Raw genomic sequence first — 12441 nt, 5'->3', positions numbered from 1 at the left:
AACACAGAAACAATTAAGCAGGACTTATAGGGGATCAAGAGACTGAAGTTGTAATCACAGACCCTCTACAGGTTTGAGTTACAGCCTCTCCATATAAGTATGTATCCTTGTGCAACTCTTAACAGCAGACGTGGGGGACACCTCTGACTCTTTTGCCTGCCCTTAAAATACTTTTCTTATTATTGGGTTATTTCTCTCAAATCTAATATTAGGGATTGTGGCAAGTCTTATATAACTTTCTGTGTAATGTTCGGTAGATGTCCCTGAGAGGTCTGCTAATTTTTTGAAGGGGAACAGAACATGAGTGAATCTGGTGCAAGGGGAAGTAAGTTTGAGGGAGGTGAGTGAGGGAAAACTGTGGTCAGCTGTAATATACGAGAAGAAGTAAAAAGGAAAGAAATACTTAATTACAGAAAAAAGAATCATATGCAAGGACCCACTGTGAATGCCTCTTTCAGGATGAAAACAGTATGATCTGCCCTTACACATAGATACTTACATTTGTGCATCAAACAAACAGTGGGCCAAAGCTACTTAGAAACCAGCCATGTCCTAAGAGAAACATGAGCAGATCCTTATCCTGCCATTCTACCTCACTACACATGGATTAATGGTGTGCATGCAGCATTGGGCTTAATGTGAATTAGGTAAATAGGGGGTGTATTTGAATATATCAGAGGATGTTTTCTCAATGCAAACAAGGCACCATTTTCCCAGCAGACTCAGAGCATCCAAAAGTTTGAGAGGCCCTGTAGCTAGTTCCCATAAATTCTGAGGTATCACTATATATTTCAACTACAACCTAAGCTCCTAAGGCCTTTGAATTTTTGTTTCCCATATTGATATCTTTATTTTCTTTTTAAGACTGCCTCACTTTAAATTCTGGCCTTCCCCTGTACACATGTGTATCCCGGGATTATAGGTGTGAGTCACCATGCTGGCTGTACCTGAATAGTACTTAACCATTTTCACCACTTAACTTTCTCCATTTTGTACACCATTGATAAAGTAATACCCCCACTCTACTGTAGGACGAGAAGAAAGGTCACATACTCATCATGACCAGAAGACTGGGCGACTGGTCTTTGAACTGAATCGGTTGGAGACCTCACACTGATAAAGTCCAGCATCCTCCCTCGTGACAGGATCTATTCTGAGTCCACACTTTGATGGGGACAGAGTCATCCTCTCTGTGATCTCCAGATTCTTTTTATTGAAGATCCAACGGATGGAGACATCAGTGTCAGGTGAAATGCAGGTGAAGGTAACAGATCTATGTCCTGTGACTGTACTGTCAGTGACTTGCACAAAGGGCTGTGTTACATTCTCTGTGAAAAAAACAAAGGAATGTACCAAATGACAGAAGTTCAAAGAGTTTGACCAGGCCCACTGAAATTCATACTTTATAAAGCTTTTGTGGGGGAGAATTCGGAGTTGTGACTATAGGCATATCTTGCGCTTAAGATCTGCAACCCAGGGACTGTGCTACTCTAATTTAGTGCCTGTTTCCTGTAGAACAGTTTTCCTGTAATATGATACACAGTGCAGGATCATTGCCATGTCCATGAGGTAAGCTTAGCTCTGAGCAATGAACTTGGGATGGGGAGTTGCTGACATCATCACCATCTGTTCTACTTAACTGCAGAAGAAAATTCCCTAGTCTGGATCCATCAGGAGAAGGAAGAAATGGAGTAACTGACTTCTGTTTCTTCTCTTGCTGCTTTGACCTTTCTGTGAAATTTCACAAGCCCATCAGAACAATAGGCTAATAAAACAGACAAATGCCCACTGATCCATGGGAGAAGGAGATACACAGGAGACCTATGTAACTTCAACTGTCATGGCAGTACGCAATTGATTCTACACTCTATGGGACAATCAGTCTCTTGACTTGGGCGATAAGTAAAGTCTTGTTCCCTGTCAGCTCTGACAGGAAATCTAACAAACATAAATAAACACTTACAAAATGGTACTCAATATCACATTGAATCCAGCCAGGGCAGTTTTGTATTCAGGGCTGCCTAGTTGTCTCTGACAGAAAATCTAAACAAACAGTTACAAAAAAATCCTCCCCAATGTCATACTGTATCCAACCCAGGCAAAGTTTTAGAATCAGGGATTCATGGTGCTCTCTGTGAGGACCCCATGACTTCATCAGCCAGGGCTCCTGACTCTCATGGAATCTTTTTGGGTCATGTGTATGGTAAGAGCTCCAAGGATCTGGGCTGTAGCTGACATCATGATGCTAAGTTTACCCAGAACAGTTCCTCCTCTCCGCAGGTCAACAGAGATGAGGGGTTCTGATTTATTACTATTGTCTACTCAATATGTGTCCTGTGGTGAGGGCCCAAACCCTAGTGGAGGGCACAATGCAGTGAGGGAGAAAGCAGGAACAGCCCAATCCTGACAGTTTGGACTATGAAGTAGGATAAGCCACATCCAGAAGTTGAAGACCATAGAAAGTCACTTACTCTTCACATAAAATTCCACAAATGCACTTTCAATTTTGGAATCTTTGTTTAAAACTTCTAGTGTGTAGATTCCTGAATCTTTCTCAGTGACATTCTGGAGCATCAGGCATCCATTTTCATATACTATCCCTTGTCTTCTGTGTGCAGGTTCCCAGGTGATGGAATTATTGGCTCTGCTGTACTCTAAAATTTTGTGAAACTGGGTCCTAGATACTGATTTGAACCAGGAAAACCCTTTTGCATCTTCTGGAAGATTATAAACCTGTAGAAGCCCAATTTTCCCTTCAGCAGCATACCGAGGCACTGACTGGATCATGAGTTGGGAAGAAGTGAGAGCATTAAAGAACAGTGAAACGGAGCCTGGAAGTGAAAAGAGAAAAAAGCCATCATATATGGATCATTGTGCTTGGAAAAAGATTCTGACCTCTATTTTGAGCAAATGGATTCATTCTGTCAAGTCTTCATTATGGGCCTGTGTGGTGGCTGGGAACAGTCTGATCTTCAAGGCAGGCATAGATCTTAAAGGTATTGGGAACTAGGCTGGCAGGTTTTATATCAACTTGATACAAGCTATGGTCATTTTTCAAAACAGTCTTTAGTTGAAAATGCTATCACCTGATTGGTCTGTGGGCAAACTATAGTATATTTTTTATATTGGGGTTAATACAAAAGGATTCAGACCAATTCAGGCAGTTCCTATTCCTGGGCTAGGAGTCCTGTGTTAATAGAGAGCAGGTTTAACAAACATGAAGACCAAGCCAATAGGAAGCAAAGTTTTGAGAGGAGGTATGAGTAGAGCACTGGAAAAATGCTCCCCTAGATCATTTTAGTATAGCCTTGGAAATATGACAGGATTCACGGATCCCTTGTCTAGAGCCCTAGGAGACTGTACTGACTCTGACATCTTAGGTTGAATTACTTTTCATCAAGACCTTTTTTGATGCAGGTAGAGTCAGAAGATGAACTGATCTATGGTGATTTGTCTCTAACAGTGTATCCTGCATTAAATGATCAAACCTCCACATGGAGACACCATGCTAAAGGAAGGAGGACTAGACCAGCCATGACAGTATAGTGTGTCTAACCCCACCCAGCACTGAACAATCACAGAGAATCACTTACTGTCAACCTGAAGTTGCACCCGTGCTTCTTCACTTCTCATATCTGCCCTCAGAATTCTTAGGGTGTATAATCCGTGGTCTTTCTGAGTGACAGCATGAAGCAGCAGGGATCCATCACTGTACAATGTCTTTCTGCCACCATATGTAGGTCCCCACACAGTTGACTTACTGCCTAGTATATACTGGGAAACCACAATGTTCTTGGACACAGTCATTCCTTTGTACCAGACTAAGTTTACAATATTCTCTGGGGGATTGTGAACAAGTAGAAGAACACTTCTCCCTTCAGCAACCCTGGATGGCAATGATTCAATATTGGGCTGGGAAGAGGTGGCAAGGCGCCCACACTTCCAAAGAAAAGCTAGAAGGAAAGAAATAGATCCATTTAAATAATGTTTGTACTTAACGAAGATGAGGCCCTGTGTCTTTTTCAACTGTGTCTGTTGCTCAGCCTAGATTTGTTGGTGAGCAGCTCCATGTCTTACTTGGTAGAGGTCAGCACATGGTCTTTATGTTCTCAGTGTCCCCACGCTTGTTATGTTTGGTGTATGACTCTCTCTTCAACCATCAACATTGCCCCTGAAAATGCCATCAGATCCCTGATAACATTTACAATTGATTGGAATTAGGGTGATGTCTGCCCAACTTCTTCCCCTATAGACTCTGAGTCTTTCCTCTCTGACTTTTGTTTTTCTTTTCCTATTCATCTTGAGGATGCAGCTAATTTCATCTGTGTTCACATTCTAACTTTCTTTATTTCAAGTCCGTCCAAACTGGGACATCATAAGATCCATGAATTGTCTTCAATTTTTAAAAAAATAATGATGCCTAGAAAAAAACTCCTATATGTGTGGAGATGAATGAATGATGTCTCAAAATCCTGTATGCCCATTGATTCATTTAAGAAACTCACAGATTTAGGACTACAATATTGGATCATTCCATTTATTTGATTTTTCACACATGTCTACATATTATAATTGTTTGTGAGTAGTGTAAGGGCTCGTCTAGTATGTGTTGGTGGGTCCAGGGCACAGTACTTAAGTGAATGTCAGAGGATTTCTGTTCATTGGTCTCAGATTGTCAGACAACTAAAAAGATGCCTATATCCATTGTAAAAAAAACAATGATCCACACCAGCTTGATTTTTTATTTTGGCCATCATGTTGAGAGCACCAGTCTTCAAAATATTGTGCTCATGCTTACTAACTTCATGCAAGAATAATGTATCCCCCACCTTACTGTTTCACATTCAATGAGAGCGTCCCACTGCTGAGCCTCTCCCCCACTCTGTATCTTCTGCCCTATAAACACTGAGACTCATCTCGTGTTCTCATACCACTCAGGAGACTACAGACAATATGATGTTCAGTCTTCTCCTTTCATGCACTGTCAAATCCTGGTCTCCTCATCTATGAGTGGAAGTTACTGAGATATGATACAGCCTTTGCAGAGGAGTACAGAGGGGGCCTCCATTGTCTGAGTATGTTGATCTGTCATGCCCCAGAGGAACCTCTGCTCCACAACACCTTCCAATCTCTGCTGTTCTTCCTTCATATGAGCTGAGCCTCTCCCCAGGTCAAAGCACCTACCAGAGTCCCATGGCCGGTAAGTGGGTCTATGTTTAAAAAACTTATCTGCACCTCCAGTTTCAGTTCTACCTCATGTTCTAATGCCTTTCTCTCTTTATGTTTCTGTCCTATAGAACACAAAATGGTCACCAAGGGCAGTGACCATCCATTTACAAAAGATAATATCTGTTGACCATGGAACTGCACTCTGTATTACCTGGCCTAAGTTAATCAGCACCAAAAAGGGAAAATCTGTACGACTAACCTCGCTGAGCATCCAGTCTGCCCTGTGTTTACATTGCTCTGAAAACATGGAATTTACTCTCAACAAGAAGGTGACAAAACTACCTTTGAGACTCCAAAGGGACTTGTGAGTGATGTGTGTGGAAAAGAACAAAAATCTTCTCACTGGAATCACCACCAGACTGGGTTCTGACAGAGTTTACAGGCCCAGGATGTATCCCGACTTTCACATCTTAGGTGTTTAGGAGGAATTGACATGATTCGTGGAAAATGACTGTGAGCTCCTTCATCCTGTGCAAGATTTTCAAGACAGTGCTCCCACTTCCTCTGTTTGCTGAGCTTTGTAATGGGTTTGCCCCTGTGCTCCATGGTCTTTCTAAAGGTCTTTGACCTCTGTCTAGTGGATATCCCTTGGATACCATGGATTTTCCAAAGGAAACACATATAATGGGAAACAGAACAGGGTCTCCTGGCAGTGTGGCAGACATATAAAACAGTAAGTAGGTCTGAGAACATTGTGACCATGATTTACAGGCCTGAAAAAAATGCTGCTAGGTAAGTTCCTGGTTCGAACAAATATGTTACTGTATTCATTGTCTGTCCTAGTGACATCCCTGGTGAACTGCAGCTCGTGTCATGGAAGCTGTCAGATCAACATATCTTGTAGCCATTTGACTACAGGAGGGAATTCCTTGAGTTGAACCCAAAGGAGAAGCACTTATCAGGAGAACCTGTATCCTTGGTCCCTCTCCTTGGGGACAATGACTTTCATGTGAAAGAAATCTCATATGACCAACAGGATAGTTAGTTAACACTTGTTGAGTTATGTTCCCCTTCTGAAAAAGATTGCCAAGAAATGTAGACTAATCAAGACTCTCATGAGAGTGTACTGTCTGATTGCATACATCACAAGACTGATAACTAAGGATCACTGTTCCCTGCCATCAGGAGGTCAAAATCCAACACTTATAAAATGCTGTACATGGATACATGGAGTTGAGTCTGGGTCAGAGATCTGGAGACAAGGCAGACTCTTACTCACAGCTCAATAAGGATCCCATCTTTTTCTCAATCAGGCCCAATATTCACTCCCTCCAGGTCTTTCTCAAGGAAACATTCCAGTATGAACCCCTAGAGTCTAGATACAGGTTAATAACCTTGGATGAGTTATATATCATGCATCCACCTGTGTTCAAGAAGACATCAAATGGAGGATTCTTATTTATTTGCCATTGTTCTATAACATATGTATCCTGCAGTAAATGCTCAAATTACAACATGGGATACAATGCATAGGAAAAGTAGGTACACACACGCGCGCACACACAAACACACACACACACACAAACACACAGAGTAACACTCCTATATTTGTCCGGTGAAATGAACCTCACCTAGCTCACATAGTTCACAATGAATTACTTACCATGCACGTGGAGGTACATAGATGTTGTTGATGCAATTTTTCCTCTTCTATTGTAGGTTCGTAGGGTATAGATTCCTGTGTCTTTCTGGGTGACATTTTCTATCAGCAGGGATCCATTGCTATAAACTGTCTCTCTACTACTGTGCATTGGCCCTCGTGCACTTAAATTGTTGTGCAGTGTATATACTGCAATTCTTTGCGTCATATTTGTTAGCCCTTTGAACCAGGCAAAGGCTATAAGATTCTCTGGCAGATTGTGGACAAGCAAAAGAACATTTTCTCCTTCAACCACTTGGCGTGGCAGTGACACAGTGGTCTCATGGGCAGTAGTGGACATGTGCCAGAAGCCTAAAATGGAGGCTAGAAGGGAATTGAGAAATATCATCAATTAACCAGGAGTGATCCTCATTTAGCTTTGGTGTGTGACTATGGGTCACCTTCCTTTGCAGACAAGAGCAACATGACTCAAAGTGTTGGCTCAAAGTATCTAAGAGTATCAGTAAATTCTCTTAGGAGTTCTCTGCCTAGGTGGCTGCCTGGTCACCCCTGTTGGTGTCCCATATACCTCCTCACATAGAGTATTTGGTGTGAGGAGCAATGCCTCTCTGAACTCATGATCTGGAGTGTCCTCTCTTTCTGTTTTTAAACTCTGTTTTCTTTGTGATTCTAGTAAAGCCATGACTTCATCTTTTGGATAAACTGGCATCAGGTAAACTAGAACCAGAACTTTTTGTTTCTTAGTTCATTTTGTTTTGGTTTTGGTTTTGGTTTTATTTTTGGCTTTTTGAGACAGGATTTCTCTGTATAACCTTGCTTGTCCTGAAACTTACTTCTGTAGACTAAGGTATACTTGAACTCACAGAGATCATCTGTGTCTGCCTCCCAAGTGCTGGGATTAAAGGCTTTAGACACCATCACCCATTTAGATTTGGGATTTGTAAGGCCAGGAGTAGTTAGAATTTATTGGTAGGTTCAGTTCCCTGAAAAGACTCAGGCACAAGTGAATAAAGTAAAAAGGGAAGGAGGGAAAGAGAAATGTGTCTCCATGGATATCTCTTTATAGTTCCTAGGTTTGGAGGTTATGACAATCATTACATTCAACTTTAAAAGAATAACTTTAGATTTTCTTATGTAAATATATGTGTGTATTTGTGAAGCTGGTGTCTCTGTGTGTACATATGTAGATATATGCCACAAATCTATGTGAAGCACATGTACCAGAGTGTGCGCGTGTGTATGTGCATGCCACAACGCCTATGTGGAGGACAGAATAGATCCTGCAGGAGTCTCGTCTCTCAATCTACTGAGCAGGAGCTGAGGATTGGTTTCAGATTGTCATTTCTTTCCACGCTAAGACATCTTTCTAGCCCTCCCCAGCTTAACTTCTATTTGGAGGGTCATGCTCACATGGTTGTGGAACAACTGTCTTTATAACATTTGAGCCAATGTAATTCACAGTTAATATGGAGTGTTTGAGGCTTTTCTCATACCATCATCAAGTCCTCTCTCCTGAGAACCTCACTTTGCTGAGCCTCTGTCCCTCATTGTACCTTCTGCACCATAACTGCAATCAGAAACATGAGTCTCCTCTCAAGATCCTTTTCTCTTTATGAGACTCTGACCTGCCTCTGAGTTCCCCTCCCAACAAACTCAGAGAGTTGGTATCCTTACCGGTGAGAAGAAGCCCCTTCCATGGTGTATGCACCCTTTGGAGAAGCACAGAGACCTCTTCCATCAATCTTCACTTCTAGTTCTGCCACGAGGAGAAAAGCCTCGGATCGAGCACAGAACTCAGGCTCTGCTGTTCTTCCTCCCTCGTCTGAGATTTTTTTCTTATACAGGAGTACTTCACAGAATCCAATGGATTGTGAGAGATAGGGTTTGAGTCCCTGCTACTCTCAGTGCTGTCTTGCATGCTTCTCAACTCTCCTTTATGTTTCTCCTCCAAGCAACACACAGGACAGTTTAGATAAGAATCCCCATGCCCTCAGAGAAAAAGGGATCACCCCAGGCCTGACATCTGCTGTGTTCTTGCCTTAGGTCTTTCAGTACCAAACAGCCTTTATCATGCCTATGCGCCTTTTGTCACAGAGATACAGTTGAACCCCCAATCTAACTTGTGTTTACTTAATCCCTGTAAGAAGTTGACAGAATCTTTCTGACATGTGAAAAGTGACCCACTGAGTGATGACTAGGAATGTTGATCAATGGTTTATCACCATTGGCACCAGTCAAATTAATGAACTAGGATAGAGGCCCAGGAACAGTTGTATGAGGAATTTCATGTGCTCAGCCTCGGGGAAGAGATGACCTGTGTTTTCCTGAAAGGACTGTGGATTCCATCTTCTTATGGAGGGTTTCAGGACAATATTCTAGCGCTATGTGTTGGGTATACACTTGTCCTTTCTGATCACATTTGCCGTTTCCTAGATGACTCCTTGGTGGCAATCTTGTATTCCCCTACAAGACATACAAGGGAGGAGGAGATCTTCATGGTACCCACGCAGGAAGAAGTTCTCACACAAAGAAAGTAACCAGTGGGTCAGAGCAGGATCTAGTAAGGTAACTCAGTGTTAGTAGGGACAAAGAAGAAAATAATTCTGCTAGGTCATGGCTCAATGAAACAATTTCCAGAGCATTGAGCATGTACACTGCTATCTACCCCTGGAGATCACTGAGAAAGTTGCAATCTCATGTCCAGGGCTACCAAAAGCATGGTCTATAATCCAAATGTCAACTTCCCTGATACATTCAGCACAGGTGGGTTGCAGGACCTGTCACCCAGATCACTGTACACTTTAGCACTCCTAATTCCTTCTGCTGTAGGATTGGTTAAGACAACATTCTTGATTTGTCCTGGAAAGCCCTGAACTAAAGTTGGAAGCAGTATGAATCCAGAGGAAGAGCATTCTCAGGAGTCCTTTTCTAGGGAATTGCAGAGTAAAGTCCTCAGACATTTCTCTTGAGATTGAAAGGACAGAACAGAGTCAGGAATGGTGATAAATGTCTTTAATCCCATCACTCAGGAAGAGGCATGTTCATCTCTTATATCCTGCCCAGCCTGGGCTATGTAACAAGTTCCAGGACAGCTGGGGTTACTCAGAGAAATCCTGCCTGGTAATAAAAAGGAGAGAACACTCAGTTATGGGGATGCGCATGTACTTTCTGGCCAATCCTATCATTTCTCTTTTTAATTTTTTATTGATTTTATTGAGCTATACATTTTTCTCTGCTACCCTCCCTTCCTCTCCACTCTGCTTCTACTCTCTCCCATGGCCTGCATGCTCCAACTTTATTCAGGATATCTTGTCTTTTTTTTTTACTTTTAAACATAAACCAAAGAAAGCCAGCCTACTATTCACAATCCCAGAGAAAGAACCAAGACAACAATGAAAACACTAAGAGAGACATACATGGACCTACCACTTCATTTTCCAGAATGTGTTTAGTACAAATCAAATTGTTTCAGATCAATGTGTCTTCCCTATACACTGTTATATGTTACTTTCATTTCCTATCATGAAAATACCAAAAAAATTAGCAGTTTAGAAGAGAGATTAGAGTCCATTTCCCTACAGAGGCTGTGTCACATTGTGTCACTGAAGGAAGTCAAGGCAGAGAACAAGGTCTTTTCTGGGTCATTTGCAGGCTCAGACTATGCCTCATCCTTAGCTAGTTTCGTATAGAACCAGGGACCATCTGCCTAGGCTCTCCTGTATCAATTATTAAGACAACCATTCACAGAAATATATAGCCTGACCTAACTTGGTTGAGATTTTGTGTTCTTTTCTGTTGTATTATTGTTTATTCTGGCACCCTGACAACACTATCCTCTCCAACATCTCCTTTCTGTTCCTCATCCTACTTCTCCCATCCATTGATCCACCTGTCTGTTTTTATACTAATATAATGAAATTTTTATTACTATAGCTCTATAGTAGATCTTGAAATTAGGGGTGATGTTACCTCATGTAGTTCCTTTATTATACAGGATTGTTTTAGCTTTCTTGGGTTTCTTTGTGTTTTCCTAAGGAGTTGAAGATTGTTTTTGAAGCTTTGTAAAGAATTGTGTTAGAATTTTGATGGTAATTACATTGAATCTATAGATTGCTCTTGGTAAGATGGCTGATTTTACAATGTTAACCCTACTGATCCATGAGCATGGGAGACCTTTCCATATTCTGATATCTTTTCCAAAGACTTGAGGTTATTGTCATAAAGGTCTTTCATATGCTTGGTGTCTTATGGGTTATATTGCTGTGAAGAGAAACCATAATTATCATTACTCTTATAAAGGAACATATTTATTTGAGTTGGCTTACTTAGAGTTTCAGATGTTCCACTATTGACATTATGAATAAGAGCATGGCAGTGTGCGGACAGATAAAGAGCTTGAGAATTAACTGAGATTCCTATTTCAGCCAGATAACAGGAAATGATATGTCTGTCACAAAAGCAAATCTTGAGCCAAAGAAACCTCAAAGCCTACTCCCACAGTAGCATACCTACTTCAATAAGACCACAACTCCTAATAGTGCCACTCCCTTTGTCTGACATTATCTTTCAAACCACCACATTGGGTTAGAGTTACACTAAGATCAATTTTACTGTATGTAGAAACTGTGAAGGTTGTTTTATCACTGATTTTTCCCTCAACATATTACCATTTATATATAGGAAGATTACTGATTTTTATTTATTTTTTGTTGAAAAACATTCTGCCTCCTCCGAGCCTCCTATTTCCCTCCCCCTCGTTTCACCCCTCACTCCCTCTTTCCACTCCTCTTCCTCTTCCCCCATTCCACTCCCCCCCACTCCATTCCTTCTCCCTCTGGAGTCTGATGAGCAGTCCGGATTCCCTGCCCTGTGGGAAATCCAAGGTCCTCCCTCCTCCATCCAGGTCCAGGAAGATGAGCATCCAAACAGGCTAGACTCCCACAAAGCCACTTGATGCAGTAGGATCAAAACCTAGTGCCATTGTCCTTGGCTTCTCATCAACCTTCATTGCCCGCCATGTTCAGAGAGTCCGGTTTGATCCCATGCTTATTCAGTCACAGTCCAGCTGGCCTTGGTGAGCTCCCAATAGATCAGCCCCACTGTCACAGTGGGTGGGTGCACCCCTCGTGGTCCTGACTTCCTTTCTCATGTTCTCCCCGCTTTTGCTCCTCATTTGGACCTTGGGAGCTCAGTCCGGTGCGCCAATGTGGGTCTCTGTCTCTATCTCCATATGACAAAAGCATTTGTTCAACTATGTTCATAGCAGCATTTTTTTATAATAGCCAGAACTTGGAAACAACCTAGATGTCCTTCAATGGAAGAATGGATAAAGAAAGTAAGGAATATATTCATATTAGAGTACTACTCAGTGGTAAAAAAAACAATGACATCATGAATTTGCATGCAAAAGGATGGAAATAGAAAACACTATCCTGAGTGAGGTAACCCAGACCCAAAAAGAGGAACATGGGATGTACTCACTCATAATTGGTTTCTAGCCATAAATAAAGAACATTGAGCATATAATTTGTGATCCTAGAGAAGCTAAATAAGAAGATAAACCCAAAGAAAAACATATATTCATCCGCCTGGATATGGGAAGTAGAGAAGAT

General features: G+C 41.7%; 1 pseudogene; it reads right to left on the bottom strand.

Moving 5' to 3' along the window:
- Nucleotides 1-1056: 1056 nt before the first annotated feature.
- Nucleotides 1057-11847, bottom strand: LOC121449922 (annotated as a pseudogene).
- Between the last annotated feature and the right edge of the window lie 594 nt (nucleotides 11848-12441).

The sequence above is a fragment of the Microtus oregoni genome, unplaced genomic scaffold, assembly GCF_018167655.1.
Source record: "Microtus oregoni isolate MIOR12 unplaced genomic scaffold, Mior012 000006F_ref0000085, whole genome shotgun sequence".
Classification (NCBI taxonomy): domain Eukaryota; kingdom Metazoa; phylum Chordata; class Mammalia; order Rodentia; family Cricetidae; genus Microtus; species Microtus oregoni.
This window is presented reverse-complemented; position numbering and strand designations above follow the sequence as displayed.